Source organism: Dermacentor andersoni, chromosome 8 (genome assembly GCF_023375885.2).
Source record: "Dermacentor andersoni chromosome 8, qqDerAnde1_hic_scaffold, whole genome shotgun sequence".
NCBI lineage: Eukaryota > Metazoa > Arthropoda > Arachnida > Ixodida > Ixodidae > Dermacentor > Dermacentor andersoni.
Window position 1 is genome coordinate 112477775 of NC_092821.1, and position 13220 is coordinate 112490994.

The 13220-nt window shown below is 45.9% G+C and overlaps 1 protein-coding gene and 1 long non-coding RNA gene across 2 annotated transcripts in view; one reads left to right on the top strand and one right to left on the bottom strand.

Moving 5' to 3' along the window:
• The window catches only part of LOC126529216 (uncharacterized), a 530839-nt gene that overhangs the window by 365122 nt on the left and 152497 nt on the right, over positions 1–13220 (bottom strand). The window lies entirely within an intron of this gene.
• The window catches only part of LOC126529215 (uncharacterized), a 233015-nt gene that overhangs the window by 27445 nt on the left and 192350 nt on the right, over positions 1–13220 (top strand). The gene's annotated exons all lie outside the window — the stretch shown is intronic.

Consider the following 13220-nt stretch of genomic DNA (forward strand, 5'->3'; position numbering starts at 1 on the left):
CTTACTTGTTCCCTGGTGTACCTCATTTTATAGCTACGCGTTCTAGGGCATCGGGATCTCGCTTCGAAAAGGAAAGAGATTTTTTTTTTAGTTGCCATAAAATGTTTCTTGATTTTGTTTCTCCCTTCGATGCAGTTGCTACTAGCAGGTTTCTTTTCCATTGACGCCACCCATGAGATAGTCTCACAGTCTCTCATTTTCCGTTTGACGTTCTTTGTTGCCATGTGGCTGACCATACCACTTGCATACTTGCTGGTAAGCTTCCTTGTTCTCTTCCCACACAGCGAGTCAACGTTTTTCTTGTACAAATATCTGAACATTATCCCAGCCCATTTGTTTTCTTGCATATTCCTCAATCGTTCTTTATAATCAAGTTTAGTGTGAGCTTCCCTCACTTCAAAACTTGTCCAGCCCATATCACCCTGCACAGCTTTATTTGTCGTGTTCCCGTGAGCTCCCAATACGAGGCGTCCCACTGCCCTTTGGCTTCCATCGAGTCCTGATTGTACCCCTTATTTCAAGCAAGTAATCGCATTTCCAATTTAAAGTCGTGGAACCATTACACCTTTCCACATACCCTGGAGCACTTCGTACCTATTGCATCCCCATAGCGCTCTGTGCTTCATTATGGCTACATTTTTCTTCCCTTTGTTATTGTTTTTCCTGTGTTTCTATATATCTATTACCTTCGTTTATCCATATACCAAGGTATTTACACTATCTTATCCGAGGCATTTCCTGGCCCTGTATTGCGACTGTGTGTTCGTTGTCTTTTTTAATAGCATAACACCTGATTTTCTAACGCTCAATTTCAAACTTAAATTCTCGCTTTCCTCTCCACAGATATTAGCCAGACGTCGTAAACCACTTTGCTTGTTAGCTAGGGACACAATGTCGTCCGCGTAAAATAAACCTGGAAGTTGCTGCTCTACTACTGTACCCGCCTGTTTGTATGAAAGCTTAAACTCGATATTGCTTCCTTCAAGCGCCGTTTCCATCCTCGCCATGTGGATCATAAAAAGCAGTGGGGATAAAGGGAACCCCTGCCTCAGGCCTTTGTTGATATCAGCTTTCTCCTCGCTCTTCATCCCTTCCCATCCAACGCAAACGGTATATCCTACTTAAATCTCTCTCAAAATCTGTATACGGTCTTTGCCTATACCTTCGCCTTCCAGAATGTACCACAAAATATTACGGTCTACGTTTTCATACGCTCCTGTAATGTCTAAAAAAGCAATATGTTATAGTCTCCTTTCTTCTCTAGATGTCTCGATACACTGAGTCAGAAAAAATAAGTTATCATCCAGACGCCTATACAAATTCTGAAGCAATCCTGAAGTTCTCGAATAGGCGATTTTGTTCGGCCCATGCTTGCAGTTCTAATTTAATCGCCTGCATTGATTACCTGTATATTACCAATGTAATGTTCAGCGTCCATATGAGTGAATTCGATCTTTTAAAGAGAAGATTTCTTTGCCTCTTCCTTTGACTTTCCCATGCTGCTGCAGTCGATGTTTTGCACGCCACGTCGGGGGTGGTTGAGAGTGTGTGCCTACATGGAAGGAGCGTGGAAGAGAGGAAAGCCGACGAGAAAAACTAGTTTGGACCTTTCCATGGCCTCGCATGCGCACAATGCCCTCTGGGGATGCCTGGGCGTCGCCACATTACCGTCTGGACAGCTGTAATTATCCATGACCCACGGCGAAAGCATTGCAGAAACTGCAGCGCTTACTTTTCAACTAACCTAGATAGAATGGGAGAGGGCGCATCAGATAAGTAGAAGCGACACAGTCACGAAATGAGTGAATAGCAGCCTTGCCACTCACTTAGTTCCAATACAGCAGGAGGGAGGGGTGAAAGAGGTCGGGAAAAGGTGATGACAGAAGGCCAGGAAACGCTACCGCTACACACACGATAGCGATTGCGAGGAAATTGGGTAAATTTAAGTTCAAGGTACGGCACGGTACAGTCTTGTTATCTGAAAAATAAAGGCCATGCAAATATGTCAAGTGGACAACTTACGCAGGGCGCGCAGAGGCAGAGCCGCATTGGCGACACTGCGGAAGCAGTCGCACTTCAAATCAGCCCTACCTTGCCCGCCACGGTAACATTGCGGCTATGGCATTGCTCGAGGTCGTGGGTTTGATCACCACCGTGGCAGCCGCAACTTGACGGGCGCGAAATAAAAAAACGCCCGTGAACTTATATTTAGTGACACGTTAAAGTAAACCACGGTGACAAAATTAATCCCGAGCCCGCCACTACGGCGTGCCTCATGATCCGATTGTGGTTTTTGCACGTCCAGCCCCATTATTCAACTAAATTTTAATACTTCTGCCACGATGCAATCTACGTTGTGAGGCAATGACAATACTCAAGCCTCTCAGAGGTTATGAAATATGGCGCACAACAACGCCTCAAGCAAACACTTCCCCCGATGTGTTATACGCGCTACGCAGACAAACAGCAGTGGTGCACGCAAGGTAACGTTTAACATAACCCACCCATCTCGTGTTGGACTAAATGTTGAAGAAATTAAACATTCGCCTTCAATATAACCGCCAATTAGCGTGACTCAAAGCAAACAGTACAAAAAGCTACGCTTACATCGACGCCCACAGTGCGTGCTTTCTGCATAATTTTCCCCCTTTATAAATTAAACTCATCCTATTTTGTCGCCAACTGTCTGGTGTTCGCTTATCCCTTAAGCTTTTTTTCTAGTGCTTTCAACAGAGCTTGCTTATTCTGTGGTTCTAGTTCATTAATCAGCCTAACGGGAACTTCGTTTAGCCCTGAGGCCGTGCGCTTAGGAATTTTCTCTTCAGCTTTCTTCCAGCTGAATATTCTCTGTACAAGCTCCTTTGCTGTCTGGTTCCCGTTCATGCTCTTTTCTCCTCGGAAACCACCTTACCGCTGCCTTGAAATGATTCGCCTGTTACCTTTCACATTCCATTTAATGCCGCCTCTCCTTCCAGTTTGGTTCGTTCTTCGTCTAGAATAAGCTGTTTTATTGTTTCAGACTTCCTGCCTAATAAGCTAATTGGGTTTCAAGATATTCTACGTGCGGCCTTTCTTTCCTCACGTATTTCTGACAACCAGCGTTTACTTTTTCCTTTAATCTTTGCTTGAAGCAGTGTTCAGGCATAGTCTTTTTGTCCCAGTATATTCCCCAGTTTCTGGCTATTTCATCCTGTGGCAACTGTACATTTCCTGCCTGCCTATGCTCTCGGGATGCTTTCTGGCGTTCATCGATAGCTTCTCGTATGTCCCTATTCCACCACCTTTTCGGTTTGCTTTTTTTCCTTTCCAACGAGCATGCTGCTTCTCGTTGCGTATTTCTGTCGTTATTGCGCTTAGAAGCTTCCTATATTCCCACTCTTCACTTGCCCATTTGCCAAGTTCTTTCTCAATTCTTGTGACTGTATTTGTTATTTGTTCAGTGTTTAAATTTCAACTGACCACTCTCAGTTCTTGGCTCTTTCCAAACTACATATCCCATTTTCGAAATGATGCATTTATGGTCACTCCCTATGCTGCTATACGCTTTCTCGTCAACGGCCATTTCTGTCAATTTACCATAAATTCCTCCCGTCATCAGACAGAAACCGATGGCCGATGGCGTAGTTACGCCTTCACTTGTGATCTGGCCATTACATCCTGGCCCCATATACACAGTAACGAGGTTACGTTGCTCATAGAGATTTAGCAATACCTTCCCGTTGTTGTTGGTATGACCGTCTACATCCTGTATACAGGCATTCAAGCCACCAAACAGGGTAATTGCGCCATCATTCCTGAAACTCTTAATATCCGCACTTAGGCATTCCACTAGCTCTTGATTCTTCTCTATGCATTTTTCCCATCCACAAATACGTCACGCCCAGCCAAGTTTTCTTTCCGCTGACTGTGCTTGAACACCAAAGATGCTCTTGACCATTCGAATTTACAATTTCCCATTTGGCTTTCTGATGTATGAGCATTCCGACTCGGGTTCCCTTTCTTTCCAATTTTTGTTCTGTTGCATCCTTCCCAAACATAATTCTCAATCATTCGCGGCTCTTGTAAGGCGCGAAGGTACGTTTCTGTAATCCACTCAATCTCTAACCACTTTTCCTTTCTTCTGCTAACATGCAAATTTATGTAGCCTATTGCACGGCACGCTATTTCTTTCTTTCCTCATTTTTCTGTTGTTTCCAGTGATGCTAGTCTGAGGTTCCCCGAGGGGACCTTCTTCCTTACTATTTACCCTGGCCTCCTGAGCAACCGTGGGCGCCCCAAAAAGAAAGCAATCGCACGACCAGCTAGTCACCAGTCCACTTCTCGTCGAAGCCTCTGGTTGAAGTCTTTGACAACTACCATACCTTCGCACTTCCCTGCTGACTTCCACAACCACAAAAACCTTTCTTTCGGCTCATTTCCTAATCGCTTCATTAGTGGCCGCAACTGCTCTTTGTATGTCAATGTCACGTACAGGTACCTCCAGCACCGTGCACACGACAATCCACAGCAGAAGGGGACATCTCGCACAAATCGTCGCCAACGAACGGACGCGAGTGCCATCTGGTGCTGCTGCAAGGAACCAAGTGGTGCTCGCAACACACGCCTCCCACTGTGTGTTCCTAGCGAGACGACAGACCTATTGGGAGGTATAGAGTTATAAAGCTTCGCTGTAAAAAGAAGAGGCTGCCAAGAGGCTGATGAGGCTGATGTATGCTTCCTCTTACGGAAGCATACATCCCTGACGTCATTTAGAGCAACAGACCTTTCTGCCACTACACCCACCAGCAAGTGATATCGATTGGAAGTAGTTTTTTTGAAGTCCAAACGTAGGAATGTTATTCATATTAGTATTTTTACGTATTTATTTGTGTATGTGTAATGTGTTCTGAATGGTGTTCGTGCATCCTTCTGCTGCTAATAATAGAAAAGAAAAATACATTCTCGTGTGCTTGTTGGACTGAACTGCAGTTGGTCTCAACCACAGCGGCGGTGGCGTGCTGCTGGAGCCTCCGCCTCGTATGCGGCGACGTACTGGGTTCGAAGCCCGTAGTCACCGGAAACCACGGATTTTTTTCTGATGAGTAAGGATACACTGCGACATGGTGGTCGATTGCTTGTGGTGGTTCACATGTCGAAAGGGGGCCCCCTACAGTTTTCGAGGCCTGGTCTCTGGGCTCGCCTTGTCCAACCAGAGGCGATCTTGTTAGCATCCGTCGCGTCTGTGGGAGGCGCATTAATTAGCCGCCGCCGGATACCTATGGTTAAAATAGGTACACGTGGCCTCTCGGCCAGGCCATTAAGGGATTAACGCTTAAAAAAGGGCGGTTTCTCCCCAACTCGGGGGCGTCCCCCCCTAATAGGTGCACTGGGACATCCCACTGAGATGCCGCACGCGGATCCGGGACTCTATTTTCCAAGAGTTGCTCTTGTTTTTCCTTCAAATAGCTATAGTTTAAGGTGCCTTTAGATGAATGGTGCATGGGACGCTTCGTTTCAAGCTAAAACAGACATGCCAACATTGGCGCCCAGGAAACATTGATTAAAAGGAAGCGTTCAGCGTATCGTAGAAAAAGTAAGATAAAACGACACGCTATACCCTTGTTCCAGGAGTCAGTACGCCAAAGGCTAACTCGTTTTTCACTAAGCTTCGCCAAAGCTACTGACTGATTCATGGCCAATGTTCTCTGGAACGGTAGCGAAGCAGCGGCAAGCGAAACACGGACGAAAATTGCGCACGCGCAAGCGATTTCCACCGCGTCTCCTCGTCAACCTTATCAGACGACAAGTAACCCTAACGAAGTGCTCGCTACGGTCCGTTGATCGACCGTTGCAGCAATGGCTTCGTTTTGCAAGCGCCGCCGGGCTTGCATAATGAATGCTAAGGACTCAATTTCTCTGCCGACTGCAAAGCCATTTACGAAGCTCGGAACTGCCGCCGCGAGCGCTTCTCCCTCCCCAGCAGCACGTAGACCAGCGTTGCTTGCGTCTGCCACGGCCCGGCGCAGCGCGGAGGGATACCCGCAGTGCGATGTGGTTTCGCTTGCGTAGCTGCTGAGATACGCGAAGTAGACATCGGAAAGAAAGAAGAAAGGAGGAATGTCGCCCTGCGGCGTACTCTAGCAATCGGTGTTAAATATTATTAGGACGGGAGTATTGGTCAATAATTGCAAGAGTATTTAAAGGCTTCATTAGAGAGGCAGCGTGTCTCTATCCCTGTGCCTCGGTGAACGTACGAATGAATGTTGCAATAGCAGCCATGGTCATGTAAGGCGTATGTTAGATAACCGGTGGACCGTTAGGGTTACAGAATGGGTGCCAGGAGAAGGAAAACGCAGTCGAGGACGGCAAAAGACTGGGTGGAGTGATGAAATTGGGAAATTGGCGGGCGCAAGTTGGAATCGGTTGGCGCAGCACAGGGGTAATTGGAGATCGCATGGGAGAGGCCTTCGTCCTGCAGTGGACATAAAATAGGCTTATGATGATGGCGAAGAAGACCGGCTCCAATAATGGCTCGTGTGATATTCTGGTTCGGCCATAATTTTGGCAATTTTATTCCGCTTTCACGCTGAGAGAAAGCATTGCCAGAATAAGGTTTCTTTCATTTGCGCGCATAACTTATAGGGCCCATTTCTTAGTAGTTCACCACACTGAAAGTGCCTCGTCCGATGCCTTAGGCCAGTGTTTTCATTCTACCGTTGAGCCCGGTGTCCCCGGTTAGATTGGCTTCCCTCCTGTGGTTGCCGTTTTTCGACGAAGGCTGAATACAAAGAAAGAAAAAAAAACAGTAATTGTATCTTTAGCGCAAGACGCGGGCCACATAATGTACAAGAGATACCATTATTCCGAAGCCTTCCACAATGGGGCGTTTGGCACAGCACATATAAGGGGATATACAACCCTGTCGCTCAATAGCTGAAACAACCCGCCTATCAATCAAGCCAGGTGCCTGACTAGAAGCTGGCGCCGTGGCCACTATTGCGCATCAAGTCATTTTCATGTACGCAGAATTAAGATTTTCGCTAAGTAATCCTTTTTTATTTCTATTTCATCATAAAGCTTTGCTAGGTTTACGTATATTGATATTATACCTTTGAAGCGTGTTTTCTTTCACCGCTCTTTTATGTTATAATACGTCTGTACAATGGCGTCACACTAAAATATGATTCGGGTGCTATACTTTGTATCATAACAAACCTAACTACAAGAAAAATTTAGGATGCAGGCTGTTCAATTAATTGCAATGAGTACATCTGTTTCTATGGCAACCGCATGTGTTATCATTATCTTTCATAGAGAGGGTAGAAAATGCGGATCTGAGGCCGTTTACCATGCATTGCCTCGTTTCTCGCGTTAACTGATGCGCCCTCACAGACGTCAATATAAATATATTTTCATTTAGCTTGCGCGTTGTGTTTTGTATCTTGTGATCTGTGATATTTACGTCAGTCGTTTATAACGCGTACTGTCGGTGGAAGTAAAATTAAACCGGATCTGCTGGAAATGATGAGGTGTTAGCAACCTTTCTAGTCGTGACTCTAAGAGGCGCCAAAAATGCCATACACGTAGGACGTAAAGTGAATTGCTGCATATAACGTCATGAAAGGCCACAGTGCCTTATAAATGGCGTGTATAGTAGAAGGATTAGGATTAATTCTGACCACCTGAGGTTGTTCTTTTACCTGCACAGGAACCAACCACACACGACCGCTTATGCATTTCATTCTCGTCGGAACGTGGCTGGTCAAGGTTGGGAATCAAACCCGATACCTCCCACTCATGGTCAAAACGCTGTAGCCAGAAAGGCTCTACGGTGGGCAGACTTAAAGCGCAGCTTACTGAAGGCCCGAGTTTAGCGGACATGATCTTCGCTTTTAAAGCCTACACATTAAAGCATAATTGGTGTAAAAAGCATTGCGAGAGTTACATACGCCTGTGCTTGAACGGTGTGGGTTATTTCTTGTTAGGGGGCGCCAAGTAGCTTTAGTGTTGATGAAGTTTACAGAACTACTATACACTTAATTTTAGCGCCAAGAGTCATGATATGCATCCAATTATATGTGACCTCGCGCTCCACTTAATGAACCTAAGTTTCGCTTGCAAATTTTTTCGCTTATTGTCGTCAAGTTTAGGTCCGGTCTCTTTAATAAGCGGCCACTATAAGCGTAAGCACTATAAGCGTAACTTGTGCACATATATCCATTACGGGAATTATCGTGTGCTACGAGAAGAGGCAGAGGCAAAGCGTTCAGATCGCTACAACGAAAATAAACATCACAGACAAGAAGAACACAACAAAGACATTAGAAAATATCCTACGCAGTCTGATAAGGCCGCGACTGAAATGGTCATATTTTACGACGCCAGAGTCGCCGTCCTCGGAGGTAAGGCGATAAAGGCTGAAAAATAGACGTTCTTGAAAAGCGACGTTCGCGAAACTTCGCCCAATGATAATAAAACAACAGCGAAGTCCATTTAACGTTTCAAAAGATCGGCGCCACTATTCGTTGCCGGCGTGGCGCAACCCTTACGCGGAGATTACAGCGCCGACCGCTGGGCTTAACCCCTCAAAGCGCCGCAGGCGGGGAGACGTCGCATGCGTAAGAATTTGAGAATATCCGTGTCTCCTTATGCACGGTGTGTGATAGTGTACCGGCTCGTTCTGCGACTCTGCGATAACATTTTGGTGTTAATAATATACGGCGAAAGTGTAGTGTCAAGCGGAAGCCCTGATGCTGCTTCGGCAACTTCTAACAGAGCTACCGGGGTAGAACGCGTTTGCCAATACTTTACAAACATGAGGTAAGGGTAACTGGAGATCGCCTTGCCCAGGCCTTCGTTCTGTAGTGGATATATATATTGTAAGGATTGGTGTCGGGCATGAAATAATTGGTAGCTGGCCCATGCCGTCGTCCGACTCGACCACGCTGAGAACGTTGTTGAAGGGAGGGACTGGTTCTCACCGAGAACGAGGAATATTGGATTGATTTGCAATATCTACATGAAGGTTAGAGAACGTTATATTTCATCAGTCTAGCATGACTGAAAGAGAAAACACACCAAGCAGCCGAAAACGGCTGCTCAAAAACACTATGTCCTCCCTAGATCCCCAGGTGAGGGAAAACTGCCGTTCAACCTACTACCAATGGGAGCGTCCAAAGTCATCGTAGTCGACCCGCCTTTGAGGGGAGGGTTCACACACCCACTTCCGCACTTTGGTTTCACTGAACACACCGAGGTCAGAGGGTTCTCGTAAACAGAGGTCTTGACCCAAGCAGGCGCCTCTTCATCCCAGAGCTGACCCCGCAGTCAGTCCGTTGACTGGGACGACTTCTGGGTTCCGTAAGAAATCACCGCAAAACATCATTTTCCAGGAGTTCTCTTGCTCCAAGCAAACCTTCAAGGCGACAGTGAATCAACTAACAATATTCGGCCTGCCGAACGTGGCTAGACATGCCGGCGCCGTTGGGCTGCTGAGGAGGCGCATTCTTGTGTTTACAAAGCGAGTCATCGCAGCGGGCTGGGAAGGGCTCGGTGGTCGCTTCTCCGCAGAACGCCAGCCCCCGCAGGCCGATCGTAACCAGATATATATATTATATATATATATATATATATATATGATGATTATGATGATGAGAAACGTGGAACTGTGAATCTTCTGCAGAAACGGCTCCTGGAACGCCGATCTACAGGCGCCGACAAAAGTGCTGTACTCCACGCAGATTGCTACTGCAGCGGCGTCGCTCGGCATTTTGGCGAGCTGAAGCACGAAACATTGACACGAGTCAAGCGACATGCTTGCAGCTAATAAAGGGCACCCATTGGCTGTCTCGATCCCAGATGCTGCCTGTAGATGGCGTTGTGATGCAGTTTGCCGTTGCCCCGGCTCCCGCTGCGTGGAATATACCACTTTTGTCTGCGCCTGTCATCAGAACAGTCGAACCATTCTCAACTGGTCGCCACACCAGTGTTAAACAGTAGGGTATGTTTAGACCGGCGACATATATATTAAGCTGTTCTGATAGCGAGGCGAGAAATAAAGTATTATAACGAAATAACCACATCATCTTCAGACAGACGGACGGACGGACGGATGGAGGGACGGACGGACGGACGGACGGAACTGCTAGAACTAATTTTTTTTTTTTTGGTTTCCTTGTTTCATAATTTTCGAAGGCCTTATACCGCTCCTGGAGATTGCGCTGTGGAATACGCTGAATCGAGACAAAAACTCTACCGCTACTCATACGGGGAACGGTGCGCCAAAACCGGTCTGACAAATAATTTATTGGCAGACACAGTGCCCTTCGCATGTTGCCTACATAGCAGCTCCGGACGGTAAACCAAAACTGCCTCACTAAGTAATAAGGGTTCCTTTGCGTGACTGGAGAAAGGTCTAAATTTAAAAAAAAAGGTTCATCACAGGCGCCCAACAATCAAAACAGGCTACTCAATATTCATATCAACAACGGTCAGCGCTGAGCCACAAGATGTAATAATAATAATAATAATAATAATAATAATAATAATAATTTTAATAATAATAATAATAATAGTGACATCCGAAAGCGTCTGAACTAGTAAGCCGGGGTAACGGAGATGGAAATGACCCCGTCGTCAAACGCTCTACAAGTCCCATCGGCAAGCAAGCCTAAACAGAAAAGAAAAAAAAAACCGCAAAAGCAACAAAACAAACCACGAAAACATAGCGACGCTCTTTGTGGGAAGAGAACTCGTTGCCCAGCCGGCATTGCCAAAGGCTGTGTACATGGTGACGAAATTGCGGAGCGCTGTTTGTAACCACTGGAGGTCGGTGACTGCGGAACGTTATGCAACCTAATACCGCCCTTACTGCTGGGGTGACATTATAGGACTATCTCTATCCCCCAGGCTTTGCTGAACTTGCTTTTAGTCAATTTCCACTTGGTATCCCTTCATTGCGAAGCATACATATAGAAGTGTGCACCTATATATATACACATCCTGTTCATGTAGTGTAGGTGAGAATGACGCAACCACCGTGTTCATCCCGGCGTTCTGTTTTTTTTTTTTTCACACTTGGTATCCCAACTCTTGTCGACTTCGGAACGCCCGAAAATGTTCCTCGAGGACCCTCTTGAAATAATAACGCAGCTGTTACCGCCAGCCGAATCCCTGGTATCAACACTCGGCTGGCCTCCATACAAGTTGCACAGAGTGAAAGCCCTGTACTTTCGTGCTTCAATGTTGCACTTCGCCGAGAAGTTTGAGTCAACTGATCGGTATGCTAAGAAAGCTGCGCATACGAACTTTTCTTATAATTTTAGCAGGTCGCCGCCATTTAAAGAAAACGGAAACGACCAGAACTATATACGCCTCTAATGTGTCGCAATCGTCGACAAAAAAAAAAAAAAAAACTGCTGACCCTCAAACGGCTCGTGTCGAGACCCGAACAAGAGCTCTCGTACGGTCCATCGACTTCGACAGCTTGGGCGTCACTGCAATTTAAAAGCGAGAACGAGTGTACGCGCTATCCACATCGTCCTGAGTACAATGAACGTCTCACCAAATACGCCGAGTGTTATATACAAGCGGCTGCCGTAATACAATGGCTGGCCGTAGAACAGACGCTGTAGCTCTGTCGTAACAGCTTCTTACATTGCGTTTTTTTCTTCGTTTGAACGTACAAGGTTGTCTTATGACGAAATATCCCTCAAGTTTCCTGCCATAACCTGTAACAAAAATTTCGTAGGCTCTAGCGTGCATTTGGATCGGTTGCGAGAGAGTCTAGCAAAGTGAAATAGAGAAGGAAAAGGCGGCCAAAGGATAATTCTCGGAAACGTAGTAGTGTCTGTTCCGCTGTTGGAGCGAAACAGTTTGGAAACAACCTCCTCTAAAAGCTTCTTTTTTATATATATATATTACGTTCCGTGGCTTCATTACCCGCGTGCTGGTTAAACCATTCTTTCTTATTTTATTTCTGCACAGATAGATAATAAAACTAACGGGTGAAAAAGCGCTATCTGAAGATTACAGCATCTTCGAAAAACCTTTTATGAAGATGGCGTATTGCTTAAAATTAATACTTGCATATGCATACGAAGCTTATTTTATTCGAGGTAAAAAAAAAAAACAACTCGTGGCCGCTTCTAATGCGAGGCTGGTGTCAGCATCTGTGGTGAGACTTTCATTAGACGCAGAATTTAGCATTCGTGTTCATCCAGGTCGCGACAAAGAAATTATCTCGACGTAATCGAAAACGTATCACCATGCGCGTAACTTTTCTCAAGGTCTATTACTCATTTCGATAGAAAATGTTGCGTATTTCTAAGACCGCCTATTTTGTAACCGATTTCTCATGGCCAGAAAATAAAAAGATACGGCACTTCACAATAACATAAATAACACCTTTTTTTTTTTTTGTGCCGTTCTGCCCCGGCGTATAGCCACATGTGTACGCGATTTGCTTCTACCAATTCTCTAGAGCAGGCGACAACGAAATTGCCACGGACTGTGAGTCCTTTGAACCATTTCCTTGCGCAACTACGATTCTCTTAAGAAAAATCTTAACTCCACAGCTAATGAGCAGTTCCCTGTACCACGTGCGGGGCAGTCATTTGCAATAATAATAACACTTAAGAAGAAAAGACGAAGGAAATATAGCATAACGCATTTTTCACCCGGTCTTGGGTAGCGAACGAAGAAAACGGTCTTCTGGAAAACAATGACAGCAACTTGCAACAAGAAAAAAACGAAACAAAACAAAAGGACCATTGTGGAAAGCTGGGAGATACCATGCAGAAAGCGCGGCACCCACACGCTCACCGTAACTTTCGGAATGCGGAAACTGTCAACGAACTTAAATTATTTTCACAGCTTAGGCGTCCCCCTCCCCTCTCCCCCCTCTGGTAGCTGAGTGGTGGGACTCCGTAAGCAAGCATAATATTGTTGAGGAGCGCACACGTTTGTCGTTCCCTAGTCAAGATCATATTAAGCGCCAGCAAACAAGGACGGAAGGGAGACGACACCACAATGCGCCTGCGTCGTCTCCCTTCCGTCCTTGTTTGCTGGCGCTAAATTTGCTTTCAGTTTACCTACACGCCCAACAAATGGCAATGCAAGTCAAGAGCTTCGGGAGTCGCGCTCATTTTGTGGTGTTACTCAGCTTCCGCATTCCGATAATTTTTAAGTGGAAGCAATGCGAAAGAAGCCTCGATATGTTTTCGACGTGTCCTTGAATATAC